This window comes from Paroedura picta, chromosome 9 (assembly GCF_049243985.1).
Source record: "Paroedura picta isolate Pp20150507F chromosome 9, Ppicta_v3.0, whole genome shotgun sequence".
Classification (NCBI taxonomy): Eukaryota; Metazoa; Chordata; class Lepidosauria; order Squamata; family Gekkonidae; genus Paroedura; species Paroedura picta.
The window spans coordinates 27,508,378-27,522,222 of NC_135377.1; the positions used below are offsets into that span (position 1 = coordinate 27,508,378).

A 13,845-nucleotide genomic window follows, 5' to 3' on the forward strand; every position below is an offset into this window, starting at 1 on the left:
CTGACAAAGTGGGCTCTTGTCCATGAAACTTAAACTGAAGTCTTGCAGTGGTTTTTTAAAAACGATGAACACTACAACTATTCTAGAAATAACCCAATGGCTCACAGCATCTGATACCACAGCTGTAAGAGGATAAAATCCATATAGTTGAACAGGTATCTTAATCTGTTTCCTGTGGTTTCTTCAACAACTTTTTCTTGTATTGTCATATTTGATGTAGAAGAATCAGTTCAATATTTCCAATACTTTTTTTTAATAATTATTATGTGTGATCTGCTTGGTAGGTTGCTTGATGAGGCATGGTTCTCCCATCTTCTCTGGCTCCACTCTTAGTAGTATACCTGAGTTTCACCCGGTTTGTTTGGCTGTGTCCCATTCTATCACATTATGCCTTAACTAGTATCAAAACCTGTATTAAAATGGGCTTTGAAAGGGGTCCAAGGGGTAAGGGAAAGCTCCCCCCCCCACAGCAGCTTCCCATTGGGCCACAGAGCCGTCTTGGCCTTCAAGAGCTAAGGGGCAATGGAAAGGGGCCCCCCCCCGCTGGCCGCGCCATTGCAGGAGCTGCTGCTTGGCCTGCAAAAGCCTCTCACTGTGACTGCAAGGCAGTGAGAGGGCTTTGCAGCCCAACAGGGAAAAGAAAACCACCCTCCCCCCACCCCCAGGGCACTTACATGTGTCCTGGAGAGCGTCCAGGGGCAAACTGCCAGCAATGCTGGCAGAGAGCCCCTGGCCAGCTAGGTGGACGGGAGTGGCCATGGCCTGTGCAAGGCAGGGCCCATTCGGGACGCGCTTTGCGTGTCCCGATTGGGCCCTGCCTCGCACAGTCCATGTCCACTTAGCCTCGCACAGGCTAACAGGCTAACACTGTTATAATAGCGAGCCCACTGTTATAGATGGGGTGAGCATTGCTAACATGGTACATAACCATACAGATCACATATAGCCATTTGGGCAACAGTTGCATGGACATGGCCATGGAATGGCAGAAGCCCTTTTGTGGAACAGTCCTTTATATTATGGAGCGATTGGCTTTTTCCTGAAAAGGGCAGTTTGCAAGGTGAAATGTGTTCTTTCTTTCTGCTAAGGCATATGTGTGCATATATGACACCCTTTGTGAAGTTGGTTTTTTTTTTACTTCTAAAGTAATTGGCCTAAATTCTCTGAGCACTCAAGTCACTCATTTACTTGGGTGTTGTGACTACATTTCTCTCTTTTGCTTAGACAAGTTTGGTATCGTTCATTGTCAAACATTAATTGTTGATATGGAAATAAGGATTGAACACCTGTGTCGAATGAAATGGATATGAATGTTTCAATGTGCTGACGATCTCTTCAATTACTTAGGCAAAACTGATTCGTGACAATGCTGCACTTAATGTCTTTAGATACTTTAGGATTTGATATGGTGTTCAGGCATGCTAGAAATGAGCCAAGGGAAATTACTTCAAATTTGTACTTGTGCAAAAATTACAATTATGAAATACTACGGGCAAAGCCAGTTGTATTCAGGAATACAATGGGCGCTAGAGCTTGGTGGTGGGAAGAGGAGTTGTCCAGTCTGTAAGGGCATGGGGTTGAATATGTGTGTTGTGTGGGAGGTTGTAGTGGTGTGGTGACAAATGAGAGCATGGGTGTGGAGAGATGGGTGTCAAGAACCTCTGGTTCGGAATGTTCGCTGAGAGGACTGACCTTTGGGAATTGTGGCATAGTGGTTACAGATGAGCTTTCCAAAGCCATGACTTCAGATAAGTGAAGGGAAAATCGGACTGGAAACTCTTCTTAGGGGGAGATTACATGGCAACCAATTCCTCCCAGTTCTGCGTTCAACGTAATTTCCCTTCTTGTGTGAATTAGGCCACAGACACTGAAATGTCTCCCTGCCCTAATCAACTTGGGATAGTCACAGTACACAGGTGTCTGCTCTGCTCCTTCTGCAAAGGAGCAGAGTTGGCTGCACCCTGATTGGCCCTATTCCAACTTGGACAGCCGGACACGTTCCACCCCCCAGGCTGTTTCACAAATATGTAGAGGAACCATGGATAAGGATTGTTTTAAGCTGTGACACTCTAAATTTTGGGGCAGGGTTACAGCAAAGCCTGGATGGCTTCTGTTTGGATGAAAAAGTTCTGATTTTCCACCCCGGCAGCAATTTCTTCTCCCTATTGCAGAGTGTTTTTCTTTCTTCTTTTCCAGTTGATGATTTAATAGCATTATAGTGATAGGCAAAAAGCAAGTCTCTAGTGCCTTTCCTTATAGAGCTATGGGGGGGATTGGTTCTCAGCAACAAAATGGAATAGAGGCATACTTTTTAAAAAAAGAAAGAAAACTGGGAATGCAGAGAACCTGGTGCAAATTTTGATATAATGGCATATTGATATATTGCTATTAAATCACAAATTAAAAACTAAACCTACCATGAAAACCTGCTGTGTGGAAGGCCTGTACTTGCGGCCACAGCAGCCACGGGGAAATGACATAAGCCGGTGTGGGGAAACTGCCTTAATAGCCCACTGGTTTCACATACTATAAGGCCCCTCAGTGAGAAAAACAGTGGGAAGTAAAATAATATACGTGTCCATAAGAATGATGTGATCACAAATGACATTAGGATGCAAATTCAGATTTAGTTAAGATTTTTCATTTTAAAAACTTAAGGTAGACTGCAACCACAGAGAAGAAGTTGTTGTCAAACAAAAAATCCTAAAACTGAGCATAGTACCTTTTATTAGGAGCAACCAGATGACACATGTCAGTGTGCATGCTACTGGGTTCTCCAGAAGTTTTCTTCAGGTTGGATGTTACAGAAATCTTTTTTAGAAATCAACATGAAAAGGAAGTAGCATTGGGACATGATGGAAAATCCTGATATATTCCGTGTTGTGCTATAGATGCTAGTTGAAGAGCTGCCACTCAAGCCTTTTTTATGAGCAAGAGGCCATAAAATGGTTGCATTCCACAGAAAGCCCTAGGGCCCAGAGATGGCTCTTCATTCTTCTCTATGTGCATCTTTATTGGAGATACCTTGGTATAGGCCAGGAATTAGTAGTGACCATAGAGCAAAGCCTACACAACGTGCAGCTCATCCAACTAGATACAGGCCATTCTTAGTGTTGTGGAAGCTCACCAAAGACTCATGTTTGCAGGCCACAGTGTATGGCCAGTGGGCTAACATCATCTTGGTCACAAATTCTCTTTGTCTGCAATTGCAAATTTACTAAATCATCATGGGAAAGGAAGTTCCAAAGATCTGCTATGACAAAGCTCATATACTCGAGTATAAGCCAACTTTTCCAGCACATTTTTTGATGCTGAAAAAGCTCCCCTAGGCTTATACTTGAGTGAGGGCCCCACTTACCTGTTATTGTTGAGACCATATTTTTGAGTTAAATTTAGGTTCCTCAGCTTATTGTGTATATATGGGGTGTTTATTTATTTCATTCCCAAATGGGAACCAAAACAGCTTGCATCATTCTCCTCAACTCCATTTTATTCTCAGAACAACCCCTTGAGGTTGAGAGTTTGACAAACCCAAGGTCACCAAGCAAACAGAGAGGGGGTTTGAACTTGGTTCTCCCAGATTCTAATCCAGTTCTTTAACTGCTTTGTAGTGTTAGCAATGATCTATACTACTAAGCATTTTCTTGCTGAGTTTGCAAAGCGACTGTCATCGTGGACAGCTGAACCAGTTATAGGAAAAGGTAGATTAACTGCTTTTTAATAGAGGCTAAATGGTGAGATTGGCCTTCTTATCTTACTTATCCAGATGTATCTCGCATGCACCTGCTAATCTCCTACTTATTTAAAAAACAATCATCTCAATAATATTACATGATTATGAGACAAGATTTAATGATAAGATAAAAAAACAAGTATTTCTCTATAAATAGGCATTCCTGTGACAAGCAAATCAGATTTCTTTGGATGGAAGGCTCAGAAGAATAGGTGAGATTTCTTAGTGGGTAACTTAGGCTTTTGATTATCTCTAAACGAGTAAGACAAACAGCGGAAGCCTGATTGGCTTTTAAAACTATTACTAAAAAGCAGTGATCATTTTAGGGCTTGTAGGGCTAACTTTTTTTCATGGTTGTATTTCCTTCTGTTTAGCTCATCAAGGAGAATAACTTCTTATCTTAATAAAAGAGAATCTCTCTCTACAAATACCACATTGACTTTACTGAAAATAACAAGGGCAAAATAGTGAAGGAATTCCTGCTTCCTTTCTAGGTTATTGTGAACTGTTGTCAGTCATAATATGCCCATAAGGGTACACTGTGTGAATTCTGAATTAAAATTATATTTTCTCCTCACAGCAGAATGGCACTTTTCTGCCCCCCCTCCCAGTTGTAGCCCACTGAGCTATCCCAAATGCTGTTCTTTGGGTCATGAGACCTCCAGGAACTAAATGAAGGGGAAATGAAGGTGGTCTGCCACAAGAGAGGAGAGTAACTAAAACTGCCTCCCCTACTGCTTGTGGAAAATGGCATAAGGATCCAGCCTTCTGTGTTTGTATGTGCACATACCAATTCCATTCTGCAATCTGTTTACAGAATGCTTGATTTGCCTAACACAACTTTGTAACTGGCCCTACCAAATTTCTTATATCTATGCTGTTTCTTCTGCAACCAAGATTTTCCTTATCTAAATATGCAAATTCAGTGCCTTAGGAGCATTCAAACTCTCTGTGACACAGTATGTTGTAAAACCAAGGAAATATTGGAAAACAGCCAAGATCTAGTATCATGAGACAATGAAGTTAGCTTCTGGAAAAAGAAAGTTAAGAACAGACACTGTTATCAACATATCTGTGGTGAATTGCTCCAATAGAGGAATTGGTACAACGGCAGGGAAATGAAGATTCTATTATAATTTTTTTTTAAGAAACAAAAAGGGACTAATGTCAGTTGTTCGTAGTATGGTTAGCAAGACTATGCCATCTTCGTGTCTTAAGCAGATTGCATAAAACATGCCCTGGATTTTCCTTTAGATTTAGATACTGCCAAGCATGTTTACATGGAACTCTTACCATGCCTAATTAACAACATCAACTCCTCTTGAAGTTCTTATAAATAGTTATTAATTTGGGTGTCCAGAGTTCATGCAGTTGTATAGCTATAGTATTTTTATCTAATGTAAAAAGATTATTCACTGATCCACAGTGAATAATAGGTTATGAAGGCGAATGTGAGCCCCCCCCATACACACACACCCTCCACTCCACACACATTCAGTACAGTAACAACCAATCTTGTGAGGCAGTGATAAGGAGAGAGTGTAGTGGTTAAGAGTGCTGATCCAGGTTTTAAATCCCTCCTTTGGGGGATGCTTGCTGGATGACTAATTGCGGACTCACAGCCTAACTTACTTCATAAGGTTGTTGTGGGATAAAATGGAGGAGAGGAGAATAGTGTTCATATTCGGGGTAAAGGTGGGGAATGCAAATAAATATAGTTCATGATAATGTAAGGGTGATTTTACTATTTATTACAGTAGGAGAGAAAAAAAACACACCAAGTCCCCAACCAAGGAGCTCTTAGCATGGTGTTTTTTGGTGGGAAGACACTCAACTGGGGAGTCTCCCCCCCACCATTCCTGTGATAACTCTGGCAGGCTTGGCCAGAAGTGTAAGGAAGGGAAGGATTGAGAAACATCTGAGCCAGCTGCCATGACCCAGGCCGGCTATTTGCAGGTCACTTATAGCTTGAGCTTGTCCGGAGGCCCAAGGCTTGAGGCTGTAATCCTGATTCCTATCTGAGTTGTTCCTTGTCACCAAAACTGGGGTGACCTTATGAATCATAGCCTATTCTTAAGCTTTACTGTGAGAGTGTTGGGTTGTATGTTTTTTCCCCCCTTCAAGTTGTGTATTCTAGTTTATAAGCTGCTTAGAGTTCCTGTGTGGAGGAAACATGGCATAAAATAAATAAACGTTTTGCTTTTGAGATATGATTGCAGTACTGTGGCTTTTTTTTTGTGGGAAAAACAAATGGTGGGTTGTTGTTACTTCTACTTGGCTTTTTCATGCTTGAAGGTCTTAAATCTTTTCTCTTCATTTGTGAAAACCAGGCAAGAGCATAACTTTTGCCACTGTTTGTGATATGGCTACCATGGAAGCTACTACTTTGGACCGAGCTAATATGTAGCCATTGGCATGTCATATCATTAAATATGCTAACATACTTAAATGGGGGAAGGGCTGTGCTAGGTAGACCCACACCAATTCCAAATTTGGCCTGCGTGTTCGGCTGGCCTTGTTTATCATTGTCTGCACACCATGTGCCGAGAGATTCCAAGCCCCTTCCTCTGATGTGTCGTACAGCCACTATCAGGTTCAGAAAGATGTTGCTCAGCATTGAGGGCTGCACGCCAATGATGCATTATTCTGGACATGCCGTCCATCACTGCTAATGCCCCCGGGTGCTTGCTGATCATCCTTAGCTATTGTGATCTGCACCCCCCTATTCCCGCCAAACTAGTTGCAGTCTAAACCAATGGTGCTGGTCCGCGAAGGCCTTGGCACCGGGCCGTGGCTCCTTCTTCCCTCCCCCCCGAAGCGAGAAGCTTGCCAGGCCGTGAGCAAATCGGCCGCCAAAGCAGCCGATTAGCTCGCGTCCGGCAAGCTTCTTGTTTTGGGAGGGGAGGGGAGGGAAGAGAAGCTTGCCGAGCCGCAAGCTAATTGGCCACTTTAGCGGCCGATTTGCTGGTGGCCCGGAGGTGCCGGGAGGGAGAGCTGCGGCCGCCGGCATGGCGGCGGCGCAAACGCACATGCGCAGATTGCCGCGCAAACACGTGTGCGTGGCAGTCCATGCTTGCGCTGGCCCCCGGGCCGCCCTCTCCCCGGACTCCGGAGCAGCGGTCTGCAGCGGGCGAAAGCTTGCGGACCGCTGGTCTAAACAGTTGAAGACCAAGCCTATTAAATCACCTCCACATCAGAAGGCAGGTGGGGAGGGAAATGCCTCCTCAATAGCCAATCAGAGGAATCCCCCCCCCCATTTCTGCTTGACTCCAAAGACAACTGGCTAATCCCATGATGTTAAAGGGAGGGTGGATGACTTTGCAGCCAGTAGAAAACCATGCACAGAGGAGGTGTGGCCACACTATAAGTGGCCAAAATCAAGCCTCCTTATTGGCTGCTTCAAATGTAGTTGTCTTCCTTCTGTCCAAGGCCAGGGGATGGGGGTGGCATTCATGCTCTGAATTATACTTTCTAGCTTAAAAGCTTGGAGGGAAGGGAATGGCTGTGAAATTAAAGGCAAGTGTTAATCGACCGGCAGTATCGTCAGTAAAAGTAACTGCTTTGTGTCTGGTGTTAAATGATGTACAAAAATATCTCTGTTGAAGTGCCAGACATCTGTGCTTACTAAAGCAAAGGGGGGAAGCATCTTTGTGTATATGAATGCCTTTCCAAAATGTATTTTGAACAAATCGTATTTTGGCTGTCTTTCTCCTGTCAAGGTTCAGTAGCAGTATAAAGAGCATACACCCAGCTTGTCTCCTCAGTGGTTACCTGGCATAGGCATACAACCATGTCCCCTCCTTCATTTTCTCCTCACAGCCACCCTATGCATTAGGTGAGGTTGAGGGAGTCACTGGCCCAAGGTCAGCCAGCTGACTTCTGTGGCATAGTGGGAATTTAAACCCGGGGTTCTCAGATCAAAGTCTGACACTGTAGTCCAGGGGTAGTCAAACTGCGGCCCTCCAGATGTCCATGGACTACAATTCCCAGGAGCCCCTGCCAGCGAATGCTGGCAGGGGCTCCTGGAAATTGTAGTCCATGGATATCTGGAGGGCTGCAGATTGACTACCCCTGCTGTAGTCTAACTACTATGCTATGCTGTCTTTCAGTTTGCTATGTGATGCTGGGAATACGTGATCAGATTTCCAGATGTCTATTTGACCTGTAGAAAACAGCCCCACAGGCTGCATGGATTGGGTCTGCAGCACTGGGAAAGGGTGAAGCGGTTAACCTTTCCTGGTTTGGAAATGGTCCTTTCCAGGACTGTATTAAGCCCCGGGAGCGGGGGGGGGGCGGTTATACCTGAAGCTGTGCTTGTTTAGTGAAGCCCTTCAAATTATTTTGCAAATAGCAAGAACCCTTTTATCGTGTGGTGACCCCTTCGGCTGGGCTGAGCAACACCGGCAGTTTCTGGCGAGGTACATTTGTTGAGCCTTGTGGCTTCTGGGTCAAAGATCCCTGGCACCAAGTGATCCTGATTATTAAAATATACTCCCCTATGAAGAGCCTTTAAATAATGTTGTGTAAGGCAAAAACATTCGGCAGTTAAAAAGTCATAGCAGCAAAATGCCGCAGAAAGTAAAAGTGGCAGGAGAAATTTAATTGGATACATTTCAAGCACCGTGTAATGGCTAAGCAAGGACCTTCTCCCTAAGCCTTCATTCCCTAATATTGTCTCACTGCCCTTCAGATCTTCTCTTTCCCCTGAGAAATACGCAGTTATTTTACAGATTTTTCTTTACAAAAACGCTCAATACAGTTGGAATGATTGACCTAAAGATCAGTGTGGGTGAAAGGAGTAGGAAGCAGAGAAATCTCCTGGTGTTGAAGAGCTATATTTGCTTTGTGGTGTGTTATTCTCCCTCCCTCCCTCCCTCCCTCACACACAAAGCCTAATGATCTTGGAAGAAAAGCTGTATTGAAGAAAAGTAGCTGCAGCTTGAGAAATGAGTTGTACGCGTGTGGAGAAACATGATGTCATTCTCATTTGCACTGCTGGGGGATGAGCTCATTGGGGGAGGAGCCTCGGCCATTTACAGCTTGGCAGTTCGGCCCTGTGATGATTAGCATTCTCTGCGCTCACCCACTGAAACCAAATGAAGAAGTGGGATGGTGCGGGGGGGGGGGGCAGGGGAGATACTGCCCCATGAATGATTTAAAGCCTACAGAGACAGGCTTTCTAAAAAAAATAGTCCGTCAGAAGAAGTTGCTTCAGGTTGTTCATTGCTTTTTATTAGGTAGGAGAGAGATAAACTGATTCTGACTGCGAGGAAGTGGGGGTGGTAGCCCCCAGGTGAGATGTAGGGAACACCCCCCCCCCACCCCAACTACAGCTCACCTCCAGGCAACAGAAATCAGTTTCCTAGGAGAAAATGGCTGCTTTGGAGGGTGGACTTTATAGCAGTGGTCCCCAACCTTTTTATCACTGGGGACCGGTCAACGCTTGACAATTTTACTGAGGCCCAGGGGGGTAGTGTTTTGCCGAGGGATGTCGTCACCGCCACCGCCACCTGAGCCCCTGCTCCACTTGCTTTCCCGCCGGCGCCCCTGACATCCCGCCACCCACTGGGGAGTGCTGCCAGCAGCAGCTGCGCAGTGCCATGCCGAGATGGAGCCCCAGCCATGGCAGCCGCTGGAGAGCACCAAAGTGGCAGGGCAGTCCCCGAGGCAGCAGCTGGGGAGGACAACGAGGAGGAGCCGTGGCCCGGTACCGACTGATCTACGGACCAGTCCCAGTCCCCGGACCGGGGGTTGGGGACCACTGCTCTATAGCATTGCATCCCACTGAGGTCTCTGTCCTACCCAGGCCCAAATCTCTAGGAGCTTCCCAACCAGGATTGTGAATGAATGAATGAATGAATGAATGAATGAATGAATGAATGAATGAATGAATGAATGAATGAATGAATGAATGGGAAAGTGGTGGGGGAAGAGGACTTGACAACCTTTCTCCATCCAGTATTCTGTGTTGCTTTTCAAAACAGTCCCATCCACACAGCAAGTCCATACTATGGACCCCGTGCCATGAACAACTTGAAACTTTAAAGTACTGAACAAGGAATGGTTTCAGAACCCACTCAGACTGCCTCTGTAGCATAAATTCTCCTGTTCCAAAGCAGCTTTTCCTCTAAAAATAATAATAACTAGTAATCAAGCCCGCTGTACCTAAAATACAGCAGGTGCTAGGCATGGGAGCCCCCGGCAGTCGCGCGGACTGCCCCCGGCAGTCGCGCTTTGCGCCTCTCGCCACCTCAGGCCACCGGCAAAGGAGCAACTGTGAGCCGCGCGGCTCGCAGCTGCTCTGGCGGGGACTCACCTCTCACCGCGCCTCTCACCGCATCAGGCTGCTGCCCAAGGGAGCCTCCGGCAGTCGCGCAGAGCGCAGCTGCCAGGGGCTCCCTGCCCGATGGCCTGACACAGCGAGAGGCGCTTTGCGCCTCTCGCCGCGTCAGGCCGCCGAACAAGGGAGGACCCGGCAGTCTCCCCTTTTCCTAAAAAATAACAATTAGACATTCTGGAGTAAAATTATAACTCACTCTATAACTGTTGGGATCAAGAGACAGTCTCCTGGGAACTCAAATCATTATTTTGATCCAAGCTACCATCAACAATTTTTTGTTGTTAAATGTCGCAGAACCAGCCCAATTTTGCCTTGCAAGCCGTGTTCTGCCTTGCCCACTCCCTTTTCCAGCTGGTCACCAACTCCAGGAGGTCAGCAGAATGGATTCTCTCTCTGTAACACACTGCCACCACCTGGTTGTAGTAAAGGACCACAAACTGGGAGGACCAGGTCTCCTAGCAGTCCCTTCACTCCTCAGGCCTCGTCTCTGTGTCTCCCACAGCCCCAGCACGTGAGCAACATGGGGACAATTTGCTGCCGGATATACCCCTCCACTGGAGTAGCTGCTTGCCAAGCTCCCAGGTTCTTTCCTTTGTACTGCACTAGCATTTCCGAGATGGGGGAGCTCTGTGTGGTCAGAGAGCCTTGGCCAGCAAACAAGGCAAAAGAAATTGGATGAAATGCAATCCTTCTGTCCTCCTGGTAAAACATACCCTATATGATGTTAAATACATTGTAGGGGGCAGGTGAAACAGCACCCCACTTCCTCTGGTTAGCAGCAGATATACCTTCCTGCCCCCTCCCACAGGAAGCTCCTTCCTCCTAGGAAATTTTGGGAAGAAGACACATCCCTTTCCCACCAGGTGCCTGTTTCCTGGCTAGGGCAATTAGCATGTGAAAGTAGATGAGCAAGTGATTAGCTGCCCCTCCCTTCATTCTGAGCCTTCAGGGGCGGTATATAAATGCGAAAATAAATAAATAAACAAACAAATAAATAAATAAATTCCACAGTGCAGAGGGGGAAATATCTGTGTCCACTTGAAATTGGGGAGGGGGGGATTTTACCACATTTAGAAGAAGAAAAAGGAAACAAACTACATATATTTGTAACCTTCAGTTGCTGTCCTAGAAGTCCGGGTTCTTTTGGAAAAGGATAACCAGACTGACAAAATGCTTTTGAGGTCCTTTTGCATAGTCTTCCTACCTCATGTACCTTCAACTGGAGATGCAAGGGAGTTGCATCTTTAAACTGAATTCATGGGAAGGCTGTTCTTTGTCCCAAACTATGACAACAGCTGTATTTTGAAGGCTGGGTTTAAAAAGACAGCCACAAAACTCATACTCAGCCACAAAAGGTCAGACTGCACATCTGGATTGCTTGCATGGCATGGGAAATAAGATGGCAGTCTTGATTTATGATTTCCATATTGGGGCAAGAGTTTCTAGGTGCCCCTTGTCTTCCAGGTGACTCTTGTCTTGAAGTGGAAGCTTTTACAATTTGTTTTAGAATGCTAGTAGTGCAGCCTTAGACATTTCTAGTGAATTTTCAGTTCATACCAGCCTGCATAGGTGCTTCGTGTGATTACTTATCCTCTGCTTTTTCATCATCCTCTGATAATAATTTCTTTCATTTGGCACATGTTCCTTGAGAGCCAGCATGGTATAGGGGTTAAGAGCGGTGGCCTCTAATCTGGAGAGCCAGGTTTAATTCCCCATTCTTTCACATGCATGCGTAACTTTGGGCCAGTCACAGTTCTCAGTGCTCTCCCAGCTCCACATACCTCATGGGGTGTCTGTTGTGGTGAGAGGAAGGTGACTGTAAGCTGCTTTGAGACTCCTTCGGGTTGTGAAAAGCAGTGTATAAAACCCAACCCTTCTTCTGTGCTCATCTGACTACACCACAAAGAGCTTTTCAGGGGATTCCGAAGGCAAAGGGATGGGGAAAAGATTCCTTTTGAAAGTTGAACTCCATTTAAGGGTTTTTTGGGGGGGTTTAACATGATATTTTATATTACTTTAGTTAAGTAAATAGGCAATTGATTTTCCAATGTACATTCATGGAGAGGATATATTGAAAACAGTCATCAAGTTTAGTCTTTAAAAAAAGTTATCAGACTTTAAAAGGATAAAAGATTCAGGACGTTTCCACATGAAGATACATGATTCTTGAGCTGATTACTATTCATCAGTTGACTTCATGTCGACATACGCCATGTCTGCCTTCAGGGTGCTTTGTCTAATTAGCTTCACTGGTAACTGAAGTTTGCTTTATTTTTTAGGAACTAAGAATTTTCCAGGTTGCTGCTACGTTTCAGTTAAGCGTAGCTGATACAGCTACTTCCTCAATACGCATTTTTGAACAAGACTATTGCATAAGATTCCCCCTTCCCTATTTAAATGAGGTGCAAACGGGACAAACATGGGAGAACTATGAACACTTGTCCAACTTTTTGATTAGAGGCAGCATATCTGTGGTCTTTTAACCATCTTCTCTGTGGCCTCTCAAAATGTGCCCTCTTCTAGATGCTTCAGCTACTTGTCCGTATGTGTTCATGTCAGGAAGTAGCTTGCAAGTATGATTTTTGCCTTGTTTGTAGGATGGCTAACTACCAAGGTGAAAATGCTCTGTCCCTTTAAAAGAGCCTTAAAGTATTGCCAGCTTTCCTTGTTAAAGCACAGAAAGGCACATTGTGTTAGGGGTGCTTAAGTGTGTGCTGATGTATGCCTAACTCCGTCTGTTGGGTTCTCTGGTGGGGGAATTCCCTGCTCCAACTGGAGAACACATACTGGGACTAGCTGTAATGCTTCAGAACTCCCTTTGCCTGCCCTCTGCTCACAGGACAGAGCCATTTGTCAGCCGTTATTTAGCACTGATGCTGGTAGCAAGAATTTGTAATAGAGGAGACTGAAAATGTTAGCATCTTGGTTTTAAAATAATTTATACCACTATGAAGTTTGTGTTGATGAAAACAACTTCTGTGTTTATTTTTCACCTTGTCACTGTGGTTAATGCACCTTGTGAACCCCAGGAAGATTTTATTTTGTAATTCCTGTGGGAATTGCTCAAGAGGAGTTCAGCTCATCCAAGTGGTGGAATAGACTTGCATATACTCATTGTTAGTGTAAAGTATGACATGCATATGTGTCCTAACGTTGCTAGCCACTAGTACTTTTTGTTAAGTACAATCTGGCACGTAGGAGAATGGCCAGCCATTGCAAATTGGGTATCAATACCTTTTTGTTGTTGTTAGTTGCAAAGTCATGTCCGACCCATCGCAACCCCATGGACAATGATCCTCCAGGCCTTCCTGTCCTCTACCATTCCCTGGAGTCCATTTAAGTTTGCACCAACTGCTTCAGGGACTCCATCCAGCCACCTCATTCTCTGTTGTCCCCTTCTTCTTTTGACCTCGATTGCTCCCAGCATTAGGCTTTTTCTCCAGGGAGTCCTTCCTTCTCATGAGGTGGCCAAAGTATTTGAGTTTCATCTTCAGGATCTGGCCTTCTAAGGAGCAGTCCAGGCTGATCTCCTCTAGGACTGACCGGGTTGTTCGCCTTGCAGTCCAAGGGACTCACAAGAGTCTTCTCCAGCACCAGAGTTCAAAAGCCTCAATTCTTTGACGCTCAGCCTTCCTTATGGTCCAACAAGTTCATAAAATGAAAACACTGTGGTGGCTGTAGGACTTCAAAGGACAGGAACAGTCTGCCTGAGTTGCAAGAGCTTAGAATAGAAGAAGAAGAAGAAGAGTTGGTTCTTATATGCCGCTTTTCC

General features: G+C 45.2%; 1 protein-coding gene across 1 annotated transcript in view; it reads left to right on the forward strand.

Moving 5' to 3' along the window:
• The window catches only part of ZNF704 (zinc finger protein 704), a 72,182-nt gene that overhangs the window by 26,781 nt on the left and 31,556 nt on the right, over positions 1-13,845 (forward strand). The gene's annotated exons all lie outside the window — the stretch shown is intronic.